This window comes from Staurois parvus, unplaced genomic scaffold (assembly GCF_062004578.1).
Source record: "Staurois parvus isolate SC_StPar_1 unplaced genomic scaffold, SC_StPar_1.0 ptg000344l, whole genome shotgun sequence".
Lineage (NCBI taxonomy): Eukaryota > Metazoa > Chordata > Amphibia > Anura > Ranidae > Staurois > Staurois parvus.
This window is the reverse complement of record NW_028318140.1, coordinates 1,696,143-1,718,102: the sequence shown is the minus strand read 5'-3', so window position 1 is coordinate 1,718,102 and position 21,960 is coordinate 1,696,143.

Below are 21,960 nucleotides of genomic sequence, written 5' to 3'. Positions count from 1 at the left end.
TAGGCTTCTGCCTTGGACTCTGTGGTGGTAGGGCACAGCCTGAAAGGGAGCCTATGCTGCCTGTGTTTCACATTGGTGTTTTCCTTTTGTGCGAAGGACCTGATTGTAAATCTGCAGATTACTGTGAAAAAGTGGCTCTACTGCTGTAATCAGTGGCAAAGTGAAAGCCAGATCCTGCCCTGCGGTCGGGGCAACTCAGAGGCTGGAGAGTTTTCCAACTAGGATGACACACCACCAAGACTCCTGTTCTTCATTCAAAAATGGCATGTGCAAATTGTAAAAAATTATAGTTTTTGTAAATAAAAGTTCAGCACCTTATTTACCCTAATAGGTTTTTATTAGCTGATTCTTTCCTTAGCTAATTCTTTTTATACTTGTATGTGCAGAGCCAGCTTCATGACACCAATAAACTTTTTAGCTGTCTGTAAGGGTGGAATTCTGGCCACCACTGTAAAGGAGAGCATTATTCCCACTGACCCCACATGAATTGTATTTTCAGGGGTTCCCTGAGGCTTGAATATTACATTAGGGGTTCCCCTGTGGTAAAACAGTTAAGAAAAGTTGCTTTAAAGGGCTGGTTACATTATGCTTGCAGAATTAGTGTGTCAATAAAAAGTGTCTATTTTAGAGTTTTAAACAATCTTTTCACAAACAATAGGGCAAAATAATACAATATTAAAATGCTCTTAAAGAAAGAAACTAACACAGATTGCTTTCTAGTGAATGCGGAACTAATCTGCATCTAGGCACCACAAACAAAAAATGCTATTTGATTAATTTTAATATTCAAAGCAAACTTATCCATCCATTCTTGTCTCCGTGGTTTTTCTTTTGTTAAGAAATCACGTTGAAAAATACCCTCCAGCATTTCTGGCAATGGCCATCTTGATACGGGACTGATGATTCATGTAGCATTTACTTCCTGGAATCCATCTGCCCTTAGCTCGGGTATGCAGGCAGGAGGGTTTGCTTAGCTAAGAAAACCCCTCCTCCTCTCCTGAAGACTCCTGGGGTGTACAGTATGACATAGTTTTCCTAAGCCTGGAACCAGAAAGCAAGTAAAGAAATGTAAAAAAGAAGAAGTTTAAAACAAGTTCAACATAAATATAATATACTTTCCTAAGTTGATTAAGAAAGTGAAATTCTGCTTTAAAAGGCATAAACTTTGTAGGCTATTTATAGTGGAGATGAGTTAACATTTGTGTACTAAAATTCACTTTGCAAAATGAACATTCACATTGCTAAGTGAAATGCCTCTTCATTTTGTAAATCCTGATGTGAAGGATGAACCAAAGCGATTCATTTAAACAGAAAAATCTGTATAAATGGAATAAAAGTGTCCACAGCACAGCCATACTAAAACGGTAAGGTTGTGGAAAATGTGTTAAATCTCCCACCATGGCAAAAGTGAGCAATAGGATAAGACTCAAGGTGGTTATTATGCATCATCAAGATGGTTATTATGCATCATCAAGGTGGTTATTATGCATCATCAAGGTGGTTATTATGCATCATCAAGGTCTCTTGCAACAGGGCCAGATCTAGCCTGTCTGATGTGGGGGTGCAGTAAAAAATGTCAGGGGGGTAGAGGATGGAAGGTAAGCAGGCAGTGTACAGGGGGTCAGCTGAGCAGAGGATAGGGTCAGTAGTTTGCAGAGCAGTGTATAGGGGCCAGCAGGGCAGGGGACAGGAATCAGAAAGGAGGAGGACAGGGGTCAGCAGGGCAGTGTACAAGGGTCAACTGAGCTGAGGACAATGGACAGGGATCGCTGCTGCCAGGACACTCGACAAAGCTCCTACTCCCATTCCTGCACACTGTGCAGATTGAGATTGTGTGCAAAAAACACCCAAACTCAGCTACAGTATGTGCAGTGTGGGGAAGAGGAGCTCTGCTGCCTGTGCCCAGGCCGTGTGCAGTGCAGGCTTGCGAGAAGACGCTCAGTGGCGGGGTGTATGCTATTTTACTCGTAAATTAGTGCACATTGTTTTCATGCAGGACACAACACAAGTAAAGCTAGAGTCATTTTTATGTGCAAACACATGCATTTTTTATACAGCCCATTACAAGTTTTGTTGCACTTTCAGAAAGCGTACCAAACACGTGGGACACAATATAACTCTATAGGAAAGTGCAGCTAACTCGCTGCAAACACGCAGGTAAGCTGTACTGCACTTGTGGTGCGGGCAAATCCAAAGGGGCCTTACTGACCTGCATGTTTACGCACCTGTGTAAATGTCTCCATTGGAAACATTGCAGCTGCATTCAAATCTGTAAATAAAAACTGCTTGTAAATGTGTTTTTCTTAAGCCATGTGAATAAAACCTATAAAGGAAGGGAGTACAGCCAGAGGCGTCCCTAGGATTGGTGTCCCCCGGTGTGGTAACACTTGGTGACACCCAGGGGCGGACTGACCATTTGTAAACTCAGGCAGTGCCCGAGGGCCCGGGGTCAGTAGGGGGCTCTCGGGCACTGGTACCCCTGGTACCTTTTTCATAGGCTTTTTTGAGTTTGGGCAAGGACACAGGGGCCCTATGATCCCCTATTGCCCGGGGGCCCCATGAGTTGTCAGTCCGCCCCTGGTGACACCCCCTCCGACAATCCCCGCAGAATGGATCGGATCTGCGGATTGAGCATAATGGATCGGACTCTGATCCATTATGCTCAATCCGCAGATCCGATCTATCCTGGGGGGATCATCGGCTTTCTTTACAACTTACCTTTTCTTGGAGCGGGTCAGGCACAATCAATCGATGATAGCAGTAGTACTATCATCCGGGACATGCTCAGTTGCTTCAGGGGGACATATCTACACGTGAGACACATTTTGCCAATACTACGCAGAATCGTCCGCATGCAACCTATATGGGGTGACAACAGACCCACTCCAAGAAAAGGTAAGTTGTAAAGAAAGCCGATGATCCCCCAGGATAGATCGGATCTGCCTTACCTTTTTGTGGAGCGGTTCGGTGTCACCCTGTGCAGTTGGTGTCACCCGGTGCGGACCGCACCTGCCTCAGGACGCCACTGAGTACAGCTACAATACAATTCATTACAAGTGGATTAGGAGTTCTAACACCATACCAGTAGCGATAGACACGTCAGGAAGGTTAGATCCACTATAGAGCATAACACACAGATGAGTTATAGCATCACCCTATAACTACAGACACGTCAGGAAGGTCATAACCACTATAGAGCATAACATACAGATGGGTTACGGCATCACCCTATAACTGCAGACACGTCAGGAAGGTTAGATCCACTATAGAGCATAACACACAGATGGGTTACAGCATCACCCTATAACTGCAGACACGTCAGGAAGGTTAGATCCACTATAGAGCATAACACACAGATGGGTTACAGCATCACCCTATAACTAGATCCACTAAATAGATCCACTATAACTAGATCCACTATAGAGCATAACATACAGATGGGTTACAGCATCACCCTAGAACTACAGACACGTCAGGAAGGTTAGATCCACTATAGAGCATAACACACAGATGAGTTATAGCATCATGGGTAGCACAGTGGTTTAGGCCTTAGCACGCCTGTTTTGCAGCCCTGGGGTCCTTGGTTTGAATCCCAACCTGGGCACTAACTGTTTGGTGTTTGCATATTCTCTCAGGCACATGCTGGTAGGTTAATTGGTTCCTGTCTAAAAATTGGTCTGTGTATGCATGTGATATCAGCACCTTAGATTGTAAGCTCCTTGGGGCAAGGACTGTTATGAATGTACACATATATATAAATTGTCAGTGCTATATAATATAGTACCCGTAAAAAGTAATATACAGATGAGGTATAGCATAATTCTATAACATCAGGAAGGTTAGATTCCTTTATAGTAGCTGGGGATACTATAGGGATTATTACAAAAATTAGTAATATGGCATCACCCTGATGTGTAGACATGTCAGGGAGGTGAAATGATGACATATAACAGATTATAATATAAAGAAGAGTTATAACCGCAGGGTGATGGTATATACAGTGGGGATCGAAAGTTTGGGCACCCCAGCTAAAAATTTGTAATAATGTGCATAAAGAAGCCAAGGAAAGATGGAAAAATCTCCAAAAGGCATCAAATTACAGATTAGACATTCTTATAATATGTCAACAAAAGTTAGATTTTATTTCCATCATTTACACTTTCAAAATAACAGAAAACAAAAAAATGGCGTCTGCAAAAGTTTGGGGACCCTGCAGAATTCATAGCATGCACTGCCCCCTTTGCAAAGCCTAGACCTGCCAGTGTCATGGATTGTTCTCAATCATGCTCTGGGAAGACCAGGTGATGTCAATCTCAAAGGTTTTAAATGCCCAGACTCATCTGACCTTGCCCCAACAATCAGCACCATGGGTTCTTCTAAGCAGTTGTCTAGAAAACTGAAACTGAAAATAGTTGACGCTCACAAAGCTGGAGAAGGCTATAAGAAGATAGCAAAGCGTTTTCAGATGTCAATATCCTCTGTTCGGAATGTAATTAAGAAATGGCAGTCATCAGGAACAGTGGAAGTTAAAGCAAGATCTGGAAGACTAAGAAAAATATCAGACAGAACAGCTCGCAGGATTGTGAGAAAAACAATTCAAAACCCACGTTTGACTGCACGATCCCTCCAGAAAGATCTGGCAGACACTGGAGTTGTGGTACACTATTCCACTATAAAGAGATACTTGTAAAAATATGGTCTTCATGGAAGAGTCATCAGAAGAAAACCTCTTCTACGTCCTCACTACAAAAATCATTGTTTGAGCTTTGCAAATGAACATATAGACAAGCGTGATGCATTTTGGAAACAAGTTCTGTGGACCAATGAGGTTAAAATTGAACTTTTTGGCCGGAATGAGCAAAGGTACGTTTGGAGAAGAAGGGGCACAGAATTTAATGAAAAGAACCTCTGTCCAACTGTTAAGCATGGGGTTGGATCAATCATGCTTTGGGGTTGTGTTGCAGCCAGTGGCACAGGGAACATCTCATGAGTAGAAGGAAAAATGGATTCAATAAAATTTCAGCAAATTTTGGATGGTAACTTGATGCCATCTGTGAAAAAGCTGAAGTTAAAGAGAGGATGGCTTCTTCAAATGGATAATGATCCTAAGCACACCTCGAAATCCACGGGGGATTACATCAAGAGGCGTAAACTGAAAGTTTTGCCATGGCCTTCACAATCTCCTGACCTCAACATAATTGAAAATCTATGGATAGATCTTAAAAGAGCAGTGCGTGACAGACAGCCCAGAAATCTCAAAGAACTGGAAGACTTTTGTAAGGAAGAATGGGCAAAGATACCTCAAACAAGAATTGAAAGACTCTTGGCTGGCTACAAAAAGCGTTTACAAGCTGTGATACTTGCCAAAGGGGGCAGTACAAGATATTAACTCTGCAGGGTGCCCAAACTTTTGCAGACGCCATTTTTTTGTTTTCTGTTATTTTGAAAGTGTAAATGATGGAAATAAAATCTAACTTTTGTTGACATATTATAAGAATGTCTAATCTGTAATTTGATGCCTTTTGGAGATTTTTCCATCTTTCCTTGGCTTCTTTATGCACATTAATACAAATTTTTAGCTGGGGTGCCCAAACTTTCGATCCCCACTGTATATCTGCAGGCAGCAGGAATGTTGCATGTGTATCAGAGCTTTATAGCATACAATATAACTCCACAAATACACCATGGGGATGAGTGGAGAGAACTAGAGGAACAATGAGGGATAACTTGTTTGGCTGAACATAGACAGTAGTTCTGCCCCCCTGCTGTCACCTTACAATACACTGGATGTAATGATGTCTGCCCTCCAGGGGCGGACTGACAACTCATGGGCCCCCGGGCAATAGGGGATCATGGGGCCCCTGTGTCCTTGCCCAAACTCAAAAAAGCCTATGAAAAAGGTACCAGGGGCATCTCATGGGGCCCCCTACTGACCCCGGGCCCTCGGGCAGTGCCCAAGTTTCCAAATGGTCAGTCCGCTCCTGCCGCCCTCCTCACCCCAGACATAACTGCCCCATGCTCAGCAGACCAACTCACCTGCCCACTCTTAGCTTCCCCCTCCCCTTCCAAACTGCATGCAGCTCAAGGCACTGCTCCACCCCCGAGCAGCTTACCTCACGCAATGCCCATTCCTCCAGCAATCTACTATGCACACGCCCCCACACTGTATTTTACAGATCGTGACTGCTTGTAGGAATCCAAACTCACACCTATGTGCTGTGTGAGCAGGAGCTCTGATGCCTGTGCCTTCTCTGTGTGCAGTGATAGGAGAAGAAGCTCAGCAGTATGGCACAGTGTTTGAGGTTGGCAGGAGGCTTTGGGGGGAGCGCAAGTGACATCTGGGGGGGGCACAGATCACCCGAGCACCCACCTAGATCCAGCCATGTCTTACAAGCAGAAATTTGGCAGCAGATTTTTTTTTTAAGGTGCTGTTTAAACCAGGAGGGTTGAGGACCAGTAACAGTGCATTGCTATGAAAACTGCAGCAAATCAGAAATACATCAAGCAAACTTCCCTTTTAAATCAGAACATGTATAGCACCACTATCATCCACTATCATCTCACAACTGGCATACACCACCAGTATCCTTATAAACCCACATAAAGTCTACAGAAGTTGTGTCAGAAATGATTTTCATGGAAGAGTTACAACCAAATAGCCATTTTTCCAAGTTAAAAATAAAGTCCAAATGTCTCACCAACACGTGAAAACAAGAACTGGGGTACAGAACAATGGTAGCAGATGCTCTGCACCAATGAGTCAAAATGTTTAAATGTTGGCTCTAACAGAAGACAGTTTGACAAAGGGCGCTTGAAAAAAGTTTATGGATGAATGCCTGCTGGAAACTGTAAAGAACATTAGAGGTTCCCTGCAGGTTTAGTGGGGAATTTAAGAGGAGCTGGTGGTTTGGTCAACATTGATGGTTCATTCAATGCTCAGAATTACAAAATGATTATTTATTCTTAGATATCGTGTAGTCAGGGATATGATTGACTGGACCCAACTACATTCTTCAGCATTGCGATGACACCAAACACATGGCCAAAATCATAAAGAACTGTCTGCAGTGAAAAAAATGAATCATCCTGTCTAGGAATACTTAAAGAGACAGAAGCAAATAAGCCAGTCAAAGTCTGCAGTGGATCAATAGGACGTCCTCCCAGAGGTTTGGAACAACAAGGGTAGGGGACAGCCCCTACACATGTAGGGCGCCCAGGCATCCCGAGGGGCCTGGCTGCCCAGTAGGGGCCGACTGGGCCAGCCGCCACAGACATGCCTAAAGCAGCACTGGTGCCAGCATACTAGCAGGTGCAGACAGAAGGCGGAAGAGATGGCTCCAGTGACACACGGGAAGCACTGCCTGCAGGGCAGGGGACACACACCTCCTGGGCTCTCCACTGGAGACACAGCCATAATGAAGGGACAACAGCGGGCTCTCTCCTTCATGACACTGGCCGGCACACCATGGCAGCTGCACAGGGGTAGAGAGGGACATCACACACTTGGAGGAAGGTGAGTGCACTGAACCCTACACTGATCCAGTGTCAAAGCCTAACAGTCCTAACAGTCCTGTAGTGGTGGTGCATGATGCGGGGGGGGTGAAAGGACTGTGGTTTGTCAGGGCGCACATTATGCAGCAATGCAGAGGAGCACATCTGTTTAGCCCTGCTGTAGGAGGTGACCTGGGATGGCCCGATCCTCTCTCTTAGAGAGTGTTATGCTGCTGGATGTGAATGTCTCTTTCCTGGATTGGGATGTCTCTTTGCTAGATCGAGCTGTCTCTTTGCTATATGGAGATGTCTCTTTGCTGGATTGGGCTGTCGCTTTGCTATATGGGGATGTCTCTTTGATGGATTGGGCTGTCTCTTTGCTGGATTAGGATGTCTCTTTGCTATATGGGAATGTCTCTTTGATGGATTGGGATGTCTCTTTGCTGGATTGAGATTTCTATTTACTGGATTGTGCTTTCCCTTTACTGAATTGGGCTGCATCTTTGCTGGATTGGGCTGTCTCTTTGCTGAATATATGGGGATTTTTTTTTTGCTGTATTGGTATATCTCTTTGCTGCATATGTGGGGATGTCTCTTTGCTGCATATGTGGCGATGTCTCTTTACTGAATATAAGGGTCTGTCTCTTTGCTGGATTGGGCCATCTCTTTGCTGAATATGTGGAGATGTCTCTTTGCTGAATATATGGGGCTGCCTCTTTGCTGGATTGGGCCATCTCTTTGCTAAATATGTGAGGAAGTCTCTTTACTGAATATATGGGGATGTCTCAATATTGGATGGGGATGTCTCTTTGCTGCTCTTTGGACAAACTTGAATTCCTTACTGTTAAATCTTGAAAGCAATGATGACTTGGATACACTTTTCATGTTCTTATATGAAGTTGTAAGTGTATTAAAATAAAAGGGGGTGCACTGAAGAACTTGGTAGGATGGCCAATGGGCAGATTCGGTGGGACGGCCAGTGGGCAGGCTCTGGGAAATGCTGGTGGTAAGGCCCAGGGGGGCCCAGGCCTAAGCCTTTGTAGCGGGCCCTAAATTTCTGATGGCTACCTACCACTTAAATAAATTCGGAAACTGCCTGCAAGCATACCAAGGAGAACATTTGTTGTGATGAAGGAAAACTGTAGTTACACCACATAATAACATGGTTTATATTTTATTCTGTTTCTTGCAATATCTAGGAAGTTTTATAATTAATAAAAGCAATTCATAGCATTATTTTTGAAAACTTTTACAACATTGTTTGCACACACACCATAGGCTTTTGCACTGTACTGCTTATATATTGTAACTAAACCTGACATAGCATATGTATCTCTTTATAAGTTAACATTATGTTATTATTTAAGTAGCAGTAAGATTATTCATCATGTCAAGGAGCAGCTTACTAAATCATCCATTTTTGTAACTTGATATGCACATTATGCTAAAATATGTCTGGCGGCTACATGAGCAGACATAAAGAGGAAAGGTTTTCAAAGTAACTTGAAAAAATGAGTTGATAAATATACTTCAGAAGATTTGTAACCAGAGATTGGGCTCATTTTATTTACATTTTCTTACACATCCCATTCCTAATAAGCAAACATTCAAGAAATGAATGCACTCCCCCCCCCCCCAAAAAAAAATTGAATGTGTAGCTATTTATTACTGTTATTGTGTGTTCAAAAGGGGACAGCTAGAACTGTTTGACCGGTCCTAAACTTCTGTAAGAGTTACTTTAAATAGCAAAAACGCCACTGGCAACTGACAATTTACAATGGGTACATTGTGTAAGTAATAGGAAATATACATTACAGCAATACATAACTGGGATACTGATTGCAATTTATAAATGTAATATTATATACAAGTATTCAATTAATATTTAAATATGAATAACCCATAAATTAGGAAGATATGTAAATATATTCTTTGTGTCATAATTCATTATTAATAGCTCTTGTAATAGCATGACCTTTTTTTATTAATTAGCCATTATGAGCAGAGGTCATGCTCAAATGACCTTGAAATTGTGTTTTCAGTAATACATTTTACCTTACATGATGACCTGCGCTTTGCCTTTGTTTCACATTATTCTACCATCCATTCGTATAATGGGGCTTTGTGCATGAAAACACAGATAACACAATTACACAGAGCTTTGCAATTAATATACCAATCTTAAGCCTCAACACTAATGTGTTTCATCTACCTCTGCAGGTCAACATAGCTATGCAAAGAATTTAAGTTCCAGCAGCCCAATAAGTTGTATGTGATTCACTGGCGTCATCGCATAGGTTATCATAAGTACACGGGTTAAGCAATTCTGTCATCAAAATGTCCCTTATTGGTGATGTGTAAATCTGATTATAATGGACATGCCAGTGAGATGACATAGCCATGACCACTTAATATACCTTTTGTTGTTTGTTTATATTCCAAGCATTGTAAATTTGGCTTTGATACCTATGATATCCCTTTTTCTACATTTAATTAAAATGGTTCTGGCATTAGATATATTTTTTCATGTTAAGGGCATATTTGCTAAGTACTGTGTTGTATTTATTACCTCTCATAGATCACCTCTTAGATTGTAAGCTCCAAGGAGCAGGGCCCTCCTATCCCTCTTGTATTGAACTGTATTGTTGCTGTATTGTCTCCCATTATATTGTAAAAACTGTTGGCGCTATATAAATCCTGTATAATAATAATAATAATCACAGCTGTTTTTCTTTCTAGAAAGACTGAGCAATCTTTGTTTAGGCATTATCCAGGGTAAACATCAACGTCTCAGACTGAGATGCCGGCCCAGTGATGACATCATTATGAAACTTCTGGTGCTTAGGGCAGGTATCACTAAATGGTGGATGTCGGTGTGGTTCCAGGCCAAGTGACAGTTCTATCCAGACCACCAGCCAGTTCCCATTGCCGGTTCCCTGCCCTCCTCCACAGTCATTGGTTGTTAGTACCGTTGACATCCTAACAAGCAAAGCCATCACTTACGTGCCCCACTCCAGCATCACAAGAGGACAAAAGCAGAACTTCCTCCATCTATACCTGCAGTCTGCTCCACCTCACAGCTTCCATCCTCTTCTTGCCTACTGCTAAAAGGTGTGGGGACACTCTGATGGGGATACCTGATACAAAAGGGGCTCTCTGTTGGGAATCACACTCAAAATTGATAAAAAACATTGAAACTTTATAGACATTGTATACTGCTTATTTTTTGAAAGACAAAAAAGACCACATTTATACTAGGATCTGAGTCATAGTACAAACATGAGATTCTGACCTCTGCTGGAAGAAAATTTTACTGACTGGACCTCACGTGAACTTTAATTCAATACCTCATTTTGTAAACATACTGTTGCTGAATACTGTGAAATGCAGACTTTTTTTTAATATTGTACATTTTTATTAAGGGCCAATGCCCAAACATTTATGTTTTTTAATAAGCAACACAACATAGTTACAACAAGTAACATTTAAACATTGCCATGAAAGAAATTTATTGCAGACAAAGGAGAAACAGAATCAGGAAAATCATGAACATAAGTGAACAGCATGTCAATCTGTACAGTTTGAAAGCATAAATCAACATAAATCTGCACATCATTAGATTACATTATTTGACAAAGGTATATTGCTTAGGGAAAAATTCTCCTTATGAGGAAGTCAAGGAAGTGACGAAACGCGTCAAGGGACGTGACGTTGGATATTGCCTGAAAAATCAGAAATAGCGGAGCGGCCATCTTTAGTATGGTAAACACAGTCTGGCATTCCTGGATGCTGCTTGAGGTGGAGTCATGGGATTTTAATGCATATTTTAAATGATTTATATGTAAGCAGATATTATTAAAGTGTGGATTTTATACCTTCATACATATTGCACTATGTGGCTTTGTTTTTCCCTCTATTAATACTATGGAGCATAAGAAGGTAGAAGTATTGGAGTGAACATTTGAGGGATCTGAAGGCATCCATGTGGTTCCATTTGATGTATATCCCTCTCTAGATTTCTATATTCATATAAGGCTTGCTTATTTCACGTTAGGGTAAGGGTATGTGATTCAGCACTTAGATGTGTACACTGAATGTTCACGGAGAAGTGTATATATAAATACTACACAGAGTGTTTCACTATCACAAGTGTTTTCATGATTCGTGTGTTTTGGTTCACGGGAACAATGAGGATTTTTTTTGGGTAATCGTTTATGTATTTAATAATTTTTTGAGGATAATGCACTATTGAGTTTTCTTTGTTTTGAAATACACAGCAATTATTGGAATCATACGGCGATTTTTACAGAAAGTGGAGAAAGATTTATGGACTTATTTTGGGTTTTGTTTCACATAATTTGATGGACACTAAAAAGGTTTATTACAATTGATTTATACTTTCAAGGGTGAAAGTAGGACTTTTTAGTATTGTTTCACAGGGTATTATAGAGAGTATTAGTGTAGACACCGATTTATTATTTATAAGCAACACAACATAGTTACAACAAGTAACATTTAAACATTGCCATGAAAGAAATCTATCGTAGACAAAGGAGAAACAGAATCAGGAAAATAATGAACATAAGTGAACAGCATGTCAATCTGTATAGTTTGAAAGCATAAATCAACATAAACCTGCACATCATTAGATTACATTATTTGTCAAAGGTATATTGCTTAGGGAAAAATCCGGACTATCTGAGCTATATAACTGAAGAGGGTGGAGAGGGGGAAGAAGAAAATTTGCTATAGGGAAATTGATCCCATAGCCTCCAAATATGCAGACTTTTAAAGTTACCAAAAAGTCCTATTTAACAACATATTTGAACTAGCTATCTGAGACAATGGTTCCTCTCCAATCACAGACACAAGCTATGCAAGAGAACTTTCTGCCAGAACCAAAAGATGAAAACATTGAAATGTGCAGAGATGTGAAATATGCATGCCAAGGTGGTAAAGTACATGACAGTCAGTATAAGAACTCTTCTACTTTGGTCTTTAGCTACAGCATTGGTACTTGGCTTGCCTATCTGGCTACTAGGCAGTTTGATCATATCTTCTTGTTTTTGCAGTTGTACTCCAGCTGCTAAACCAATATCTTGTTGCTGACCAGGCTTGTATCTAATCTCTAATATCCTTTTGCTTATCCTTGTCTCATCTCTGGCATCTCAATTTTGTGCATTGCTTCAGTACTATATATTCGTGTATTTCATTACTCATCCTACATGTATGTGCATAAGCATCTTGCTTGCTGACTGACTCATGTCAATGCACATTTTGTCTCACATATTGACTTTAGACCTGGTAATCTACAGATACAAAATTAGTTCCAATTTACCAGATCTGTTTGCAAAGATTCTTACTCATTTGCACTCTGGGAAAAAAATTAAACTGGTTGTAAACTCATATATACCCATTGAAATAACTGGTTTCAGGTGATACACAGAGATGAAACAAATCATCCTACATAAGTTGTACCTGTCTATCTAGTCTTCTCTTCTCATCTGTTTTCAAGGTGCAGCTTGTCTGAGAGTTCAAAAAAAGGGGACAGAGAGCTTACACACTGCAGAGCTCAATGAGGGGAGCTCTGAGAGCTGATTGATGGGAAGAAACACCCCCCCCCTCCACACAGTACACATGAACAGAGCTTAGACCGCCACTCTCCTGAAGGTCCCTTCCCTGTCACCTTTTTAGCTCTTGGTGTCAGGAAAACTTGTCAGAAGTTACTCATGCAGGTAGTAGAGGAACAAAGCAGCAGACAGGAATGATACTTAATGTTCTGTATTGAGGCACGTACACACTATAAAGGGATATGCTTTGATCATATTTAATTTCACTTTAATGAAAATGATTTAAGGAATCACAGTATAACATCTATGCAGCAACAATGGTAGATTTTGATATTTTGAACAAGGCAGCAGACAGGAATGATACTTAGTGTTCTTTATTGAGGCAAATACACACTATAAAGGGATATGCTTTGATCATTTTTCATTTCTGAGGTTTACAACCACTTTAATGAAAATGTTTTATGGAAGCACAGTATAGCATCTGTGCACCAGCAATGGTAGATTGTGATATTTTAAACAAGGCAACAGACAGGAAAGATACTTTGTGTTCTGTATTGAGGCAAATACATACTATAAAGGGCAATGCTTTGATCATTTTTCATTTCTGAGGTTTACAACCATTTTAATGAAAATGTTTTAAGGAAGCACAGTATAACATCTATGCAGCAACAATGGTAGATTTTGATATTTTGAACAAGGCAGCAGACAGGAATGATACTTAGTGTTATGTATTGAGGCAAATACACACTATAAAGGGCAATGCTTTGATAATTTTTCATATCTGAGGTTTACAACCACTTTAAGGAAGCACAGTATAGCATCCATGCAGCAGCAATGGTAGATTTTGATATTAATGTGAGAAAAATGCAGAGTTGGCTTGTTATTATAATATGGTAATATTTATGATCAAAAAATATGATAGCAAATATGAGTATCTTATAGCTCCCTGTCATTTGAGTACAGAGGTTTTGCACCTCACTCTGTAATGGCTTGTGGATTGTGTGGGATAATCCCTTGGTCTTATGAAAGAGAAACTTTAAACTGGATATAACCTTCTGTTAACCTTTGCCATTTCCTCAAACCAGAACTCAAAACATGTTGACTAAACCTTTAAACTGGTGTCCGTGCTCAGTGGTGCCATCGGCAATTAGCGTTTTACCAAAGTGAGATGGAAACCTTCCTCACCTTGCTATGTTCAATTAGTAGAAAACTGATGGATAAAGAACATGATTTGTTCTATACCATATTTATAGTGGAATATTTTTATTCCTTACAGACGTGTACATTTCATTGATTCTCAAGTTACCAACAGATTAAAATTTCCTTTGCTAACATATAGGCTTTCCTATTGTCCCCAACGGGATTGAAATCCCTTACAGAAACATGCATTTTAAGAAGTACCCGTCTCACATTCATCTTAAGGATTTTATTCGTCTCTAAAGCTGTGTTTTATTTCCTATTTCTTTGTGGGTATGTTAGCTTTCTTGCGCACTTTTGTTTAATGTTACTAAGGTAAAACTCAGTTACTGAATGATATTAAAAGTTATTAATATCATTTATTGAGAAGGACAAAAGCTATGTGTACTTAGAGTGTACAAATGCTGTTAAAACAAGTTAGGTATTATCAAATCATTGTAAATTATTTTATGGCTTACATAGGCAAAGCTCCACATGTGCTTGTAATAACTAATCGTCCAAAATACTCAAAATTCAGCTTTTGCCCATCACAAATAGTTTTAGCACAAACTGTCAGTGTATGGTGTGAAAGCAATTCCACAAAATATACTACAAGTATCAAAAACTAAACTGAGAAAACTGAACAAGTTTGATTCTCCTGTATCCTCTGATTGGAGAAAGTTACTACATGTGGGTAACTTGCCTGACATTGCAATAATCAGTGTAGAAGAAAATAAAACAAATCTTTTATCAGGTCAGATAAACGTGGGTAGTTTCTGACATTCATATCTGCTATTGTCTAAGAAAAAGGCTCACTAATAATAATTACCGAAGTACGACAGACACCGAATTTGGGATCAAAAAGGAGCTTCCTGTCCATTGATGCAAAGGAATCTCTACAGAAGGAGGACTCACCACATACAGTAGATACATAGAGCTCAGAGACACTCCTCTGTCTGAATGGCCTGAAACCCTGCTGGATAAAGAAAATGGTAATGGTGTGGATATGGCAGAATTAGTTAGAGCTCTCCTGACATTGTTGTCTAAACTTGAAAACAAGGTGGAAATGTCTGCCATATGCACTGACCTTAGCCAGATGCTAACTAGGTTGGAGGAAGCAAAAAGCAGAATGGATGACTATACAATGTAATCACAGCATTACAAGTTGCAGTATGGCTATTACATACCATGAGCCGCTGAAAAAATATCTTCGTGTCCACAGCTTGCCTGAGGTCACAAGAAATGAAGACTTGACTGATACCTTACAATTAATTTTTAACACCATTCTCTGTAGACCATTAGCAGACCCTCTCCCCTTTGACTGTGCACACAGAGTATTTTAACATAAAGTGGTTCTAAGCCTAAATATGTTTTAGCTAATGTATTCTCCGCATTAAGGTAAAAAAAATGTTTGGGTATTAGTATCTCTCCCTCACCCCCCTTTATACTTACCTGAGCCCTCACTTGATCCAGTGCTATGCCCATCTCTAGTGGCTCTCCCTGCTCTCACGGGCTTTGCTGAGACAGCGGGAGCCAGTCAAATCCTGTGACAAGGGAGATAGGGGCAGGCCTGAGTGAATCGAGCCCACAGTTGTGCCACAACAGGAAGCAGCTTCTTATGGCTGCACATCAAGATGAGGAGGAGCCAGGAGCACCAAGGGGGGACAATCAGGACCACTCTGTGCAATTCTATAGCACAGAGCAGGAAAGTTTAACATGTTTGTTAATTTTAAAAAATTATACTTTACAACCACTTTAATTGCTGACTACTCCAGAGATGCAACCTGCCATCTCTAATATTATGAGGAGAAAGAAGGGATCAAGTAAAAACTGAAAGAACATTCTACAATTGACTGTAATGGAGATACCACAATATATTCCTTGCAAGGAAAACTCTGGAAAGAAGATGACATTTTTGCCCACTGCTGGCTGCATTCTGCATAGTAAACATCACCTAAAGATGGGGTTTCCCATCTTGTCTTTTAGCTTGCAAAGATAGTCATGACTACAGTCCTAGATTCCCAAAGGAACTGAACCAATTCTGCATCAACCTTGACATTTGCAGGGATGGCCAAAGACCTGATACCTACCTATTCACTACTTCCTGATTGTCAAGGGCAGAAAACCCCTTCCAAAAAGAATCGCCACAAACATTCAGGAACAACCAACTTCTTAACTGGGTGAGATAAATCCAATTTTTACTTCAAAATATATATGTTTTCATATGATCCTCTTTCTTTTTATTCTTACAATTGAGAGTTCAACACATCTTTCCACTGACACATCTACTTACTCAGTTAACATTAAACTCTTACGCGCCTTGTTCTGCTACCCATAGAACGTTCATCACTTTCATACACATTTTCACTTCAAGGGAGTTTATTTACAATTGTTACTGTTGTGATGACTCCCTAGGAAGTTGTTTAAAAATAATTGGGTTCTCCTTCCTGTCCTGTGGCTCCTTGCCCTGTATCTAGACCCAACAACTCACCGCCAAACCTCTGACAATAACACTGTTCAACAGGTAAAAAGTTTTGGGCATAAAATTAGCTAATCTTACATAATTTTGGGGTGCTGAAAACGAAAATGACCCTAAAAAATGTTGATTGGCTCTAGTTTCCATGATATATTCACCCATCTAATGACGTAAGCCATTCAAAATTATGATGCAACTTCAGCTGCATATTGCGCAATTGATACTGGTGACCAATAGAAAATTGCATGTATACTGAGATGATGCAATATTAGCCTTTAATTGCATCACTTCACTGCATAAAAGCTGCAGTATCTGTAGCTGATTGTAGTTCGACAGCGTCTTTACATTTCGTTTTATGCTTATATAGGCTACTCAGTAATGCCTCGAACTTGTGTGAATAAAGCAGATAATTTCTGCTATATCTGCGGTGAAATAACTTTTATCTCACAAAAAAGGAGGATAACAGGAATGATTAAGAAAGCCTACAACTTGTATTTTGGCTGCAAGATAGGAGACCAGGACAAGAGCTGGGCACCACATATATGCTGCAATTCTTGTGGGACAGCACTGGAGCAATGGTTGAATGGAAAAAAGGCATCTATGCCTTTCGCTGTGCCAATGATTTGGAGAGAGCCAACAGATCATGTTAGTAATTGTTACTTTTGTATGGTGCCTCCAATTGTAAAAGGGCTAAATAAGAAGAAAAAAAGTTATCTGTGCACTATCCAAATATTCCATGGGCAATACGTCCAGTTCCTCATGGAGAGGGGCTATCAATTCCTAAAGCACCAGAATCCTTCGTGGTTGAGTCAAGTGAGGAAGAACCTGAAGCGTGTAGTCACGTGCAGTTGTAAGAGATAGCCCTTTCCTCGAATACAAGAGAAAAGCCAAGAGAAGCAAAACCGACACAAACTGAAGACAAAACTAGTGAGAATCCTAAGTATTAAAATGATTCAACTTAGCTTATGGCTATAATTTTTCTTGGTAATCCTATGCAATATATTATGCCATTTAGGCTTTGTTATGTAGTCAATATCACTTGCTTTATATTTGTGGAAAGACATCTATCTATATAATTATTGTGCATTATGTAGTCATTACGCCTATAGTAGAAAACTTTCCGTTTACAGAAAAACTAGAGCCAATTGACAAATTTCATTGTTATATTTGAACTCAGAATGTGAAATTCATTAAGAAATGGATCCTTTTGTTTCCAAAACTGGCAAAAAATAAAAATTTGTTGAACAGTGTAATCAGACTCCAGTCACTTGGGTCTTTTTGCCATTTACTGCAGCACTCAATCTGGAAAGAAGGTTTACGGGTGGAGGATATCCAAAAAAGCACAAAATGGGAAGGCAGATATACTAAATCACCATAAGGTCATATGAGAGCGACCTCTAAAAATGGATGTTGATGAACAGAGGAGAGCCAGATACATCTGTGAAGAGTCACTGTTTTCCTTCTCCTAAATGTGACTTCTGTCCCTTTGTAAGCAGACAAAAATACCTGAGTCTATGAGCTACAATCCTTTTTCAAATTGCCAGATGGCAGCTTCTACTCAATTCCTGGGCAATCCTCCTCAGGCAAGAGCTTTTCTGTTCAGTTCATCACCCTTCAGTTATGCACTCCAGCAAGTGGCTTGGTATCCAGGGTCCTCAGTACATGGCTCAGGCTGAGACCAAGCCCTGACAGCAATTTTTTACAAAGACCTTTTTATACAGGACAAAGAAATCTGGGAAGGTGCTTCAAAACATTTATAATCTACCCAGACCATACCTGTCAAGTAAATATTCATGATTTAGTGGTTAATCCATAGCACACTGATTACTGTAGACACTTCCAAGCAATAGGTTGAAACAATCAGCCACCAGTCTTATGGAAAACCAATGAAAATGGCAAATAAAAGGTCAGGCTGATTACAGCCCAGGAAAAATACACAGTGACCTTAAAAAGAGACACAACTGCACAGGGAGGGTTGCTACACAACAATAAAACCTTCACTGCCTACCCTACCACTCATCAGTCAATGAGGTTCATGATGGTTTCAACTAATAATCTGCCCTCTTGTTCACATGGACAGCCACTAAGCCTACTATAAAGCACTCAGATTCCTAAAATATTGTGTCCTAGAGTGATGCTCAAGACTGTCTATTCTCCCACTTTCTTGTACACCAGTATTCAGAGGATACTTTCCCTTGCAGAGAGGCAGTTACAACTCTGGCACACAGAACACCCCCTTCCCCCCAAGTTGGGAATAAAGTTACAAATATGCACTCAAAGTACAGTTTATAACTTAGAGTTTACTACTTTTATTTGTATCTTGATTTGCATTAGTTTGTTAATTGGTCTTCTTTATGTAGGTTCTGTCCCACTTACATGTATTATTTCTGTGTTGAATTAAACTGCATTAGATTACTATTGCTTTGATGTATGCTAACATCTAGTGGTGGTTTGGGGCCACCACAGCTTTTTTACTTGTCTGAATTGGTATCCCCTCTGTCCTCTCCTTCTTTTAAGTTCTTGTTAGTTCATTCCTAGCCAGACCCTCAAGGTTTATTCCATGTCCCCCCAGTAAGTGTTAGTCTTCACAGAGACAGGGCTTAGGAAAGTCATTGTCTTTCCACACTTTAAAAGACTGGGAACATGTCTCTGTTCTGCATTTACCTGAAGTAAAATTGCATTCCATGCAAGTTCTGTTTCTTGTTGAAGTGTTAAGCTGCTAAATGGTGCCAAGGCAGCAGACAATCACACTATCCAGTCAGACTAGACCTATGTAGGTATGTTAATGCATAAAGGGGCATCTTAAAAACAGAACAATGTATGTCTTGCCCCCCCACCCATTTCCTCCTGTTGAAAGAGTCAAATGTAAGTTATGGAGATGGCCCTTGTGAATCACAAAGGTTTCTTGTGATATACTGTCAACAATTAATATAAATTCCTAAAATGTGAGGGCACTCAACACCCCAGGCAGGAGAAATCAGTTTATGAGAGAATGATATCACACTTCTTGTAATATAGCATTCTTACAAGAAATGTAACGTATACATACTACTAAGTTACATTTAATTCTAAACACTATCAGGAGTGGTATTACAGAATATCAGCTACTTTATCAATGTATCCTATTCCCATCATTTAAGATTCCAAGATTAATTTGCAGATGTCAATAGGAGATATCTGTTTTACTATCCAAACCCATACTGTGCCCAATTCTTACTAAAAATTATAAACCATTCGTAAAGACTATGTTTTTTTTTGTAAAAATGTTATACTTCTCTTCTGCAGTCCACTGCCAGTGCTCCAGGCTCCTTCTCTTCTCTGTGTGCCAATGTAGAAAGGTTATGGTGGCACACCTGCAGCCTCACTCCCAAGCTGGGCTGTGTGCATCCATTGACACTCACAGATCAGGTCAGCCTTGCCCCGCCCACCCACAGTATTTGATTGATAGCAGAGGGAGCCAATGACACGTGCCCCCGAAGATGGGGACAGTGCTGGATTGAGATAGGACTCAAATACATATAACGAGGGGCGAGGGGCAATACAAATACTGGAAAATGTTTTACCTTAATGTAGGGAATACATTAAGGTAAAGAAGTTCTGCCTTTAGAACCACTTTATGATCTTAAATGACTTCCACACATGATTACTTATTTTTTTCAGGTTTCCCAAGACCCTGCGTTCAGTTCTTCCCTTGGCCAATCTACAAATTCTTCTTCTTATTATTATTATTATTATACAGGATTTATATAGCACCAACAGTTTGCTCAGTGCTTTACAATATAATGGGAGACAATACAGAAACAATATAGTTCAATACAAGAGGGTTAGGAGGGCCCTGCTCCTTGGAGCTCACAATCTAAGATCTTATAAACACCTTTGTTAAATTAAACAAATTCTGCACAAGGTCCAAATTATAGATAAGTGGAGATCACTCTACCCACAGGTTAGGCACTACTTGTTTTAATTCCATGCATGTAATATGTACATTATAATATTATATACAGTGCATTAAAATAGCATCATCTTTGCTGATCATTAGCATCTGGAACTCTTTTGAAACAGCCACCATATCTGACCATTCACCAGTATCTCGCACATACTCTTCCTAATTAAAAACCCCACTATTGTTTCCACCATTGCAAAAGACCAATTTAGGAATATAACATTTTTCATTTTCAAATTGTAGTACAAATGATATGGAGTTCAAAATGGCAACCGATCCCATTAATTAGCATCTTGTGTTCTTCTTTCAGAACCCCTGAATTCCCCTCCCTATTCTCCTTCAAGAATTTAGAACTTTGCAAGGCTCTCAAACTTCAAAGTAAATCTCAATAAATCAGAAATTCTAAACATCTCTGTACCACATTCAGAAAAGGAGTAGTTAAAACCTTCTTTCCCATTTATATGGCAACCTACTAAATTGAACTACTTAGGAATACACCTAACCTTCCACATATCAGACCTTTTTAAAATGAACTATTTGCCCTTTGTAAACAGCATCAGATGGGAGGCCCACCTCAACGTCTTTTGAACAGGGAAAATAAATATAATAAAATGAACATTTTACCTAGAGCTCTATTCTTATTCCAGATGTTACTCATGGGAGTCTACCTACATTTTTCTAAACATCACAAACATTACATGTGATATTAAGTAAATACACATGGTGCCGTACAAGACCAAGGATCTCGAGAGATATCTTTTTGAGACTTTAAAATATGGGGGTCTAACATCTCCTGATTTTTATAAAGCCATAAATATCAGCCTTGTTTTCTAGATTCATAGACTAGTAATGTGCAAGCATAAGTACATATTGAGTTTCTGTTGAACTGTCACTTTCCGATTCTGATCTATCCACTATGACATAGACCTCCAAATCATATAAATCACATGCTCCAGGCCTATCACCACTGATACTCTCCACTTTATCAACTGCGAAACCCTACATTCCAAATGCAGCTGAACCTATAACTCCTCAATGCTACCTTTATGGGACACCACTACTTTCGTTCAGGTTTACAAGACAAAAGTTTTCAAAAATGGTCCTGATCTTCAATCAAGTACAGTACATGTATACTTAAAGCTCAAATCTCCAACTGGTGTGAACATGAATGATATACATGTTTTCTGGGACTAGTGATGATACCTCCAACTGAAACCTTGTATTAATTCACTACCCAAGTATTGCATGTCTGATGGATAAACTCGACAGTGCAATAGGGGTAGGTGAAATTAGGGTAGTTTAGT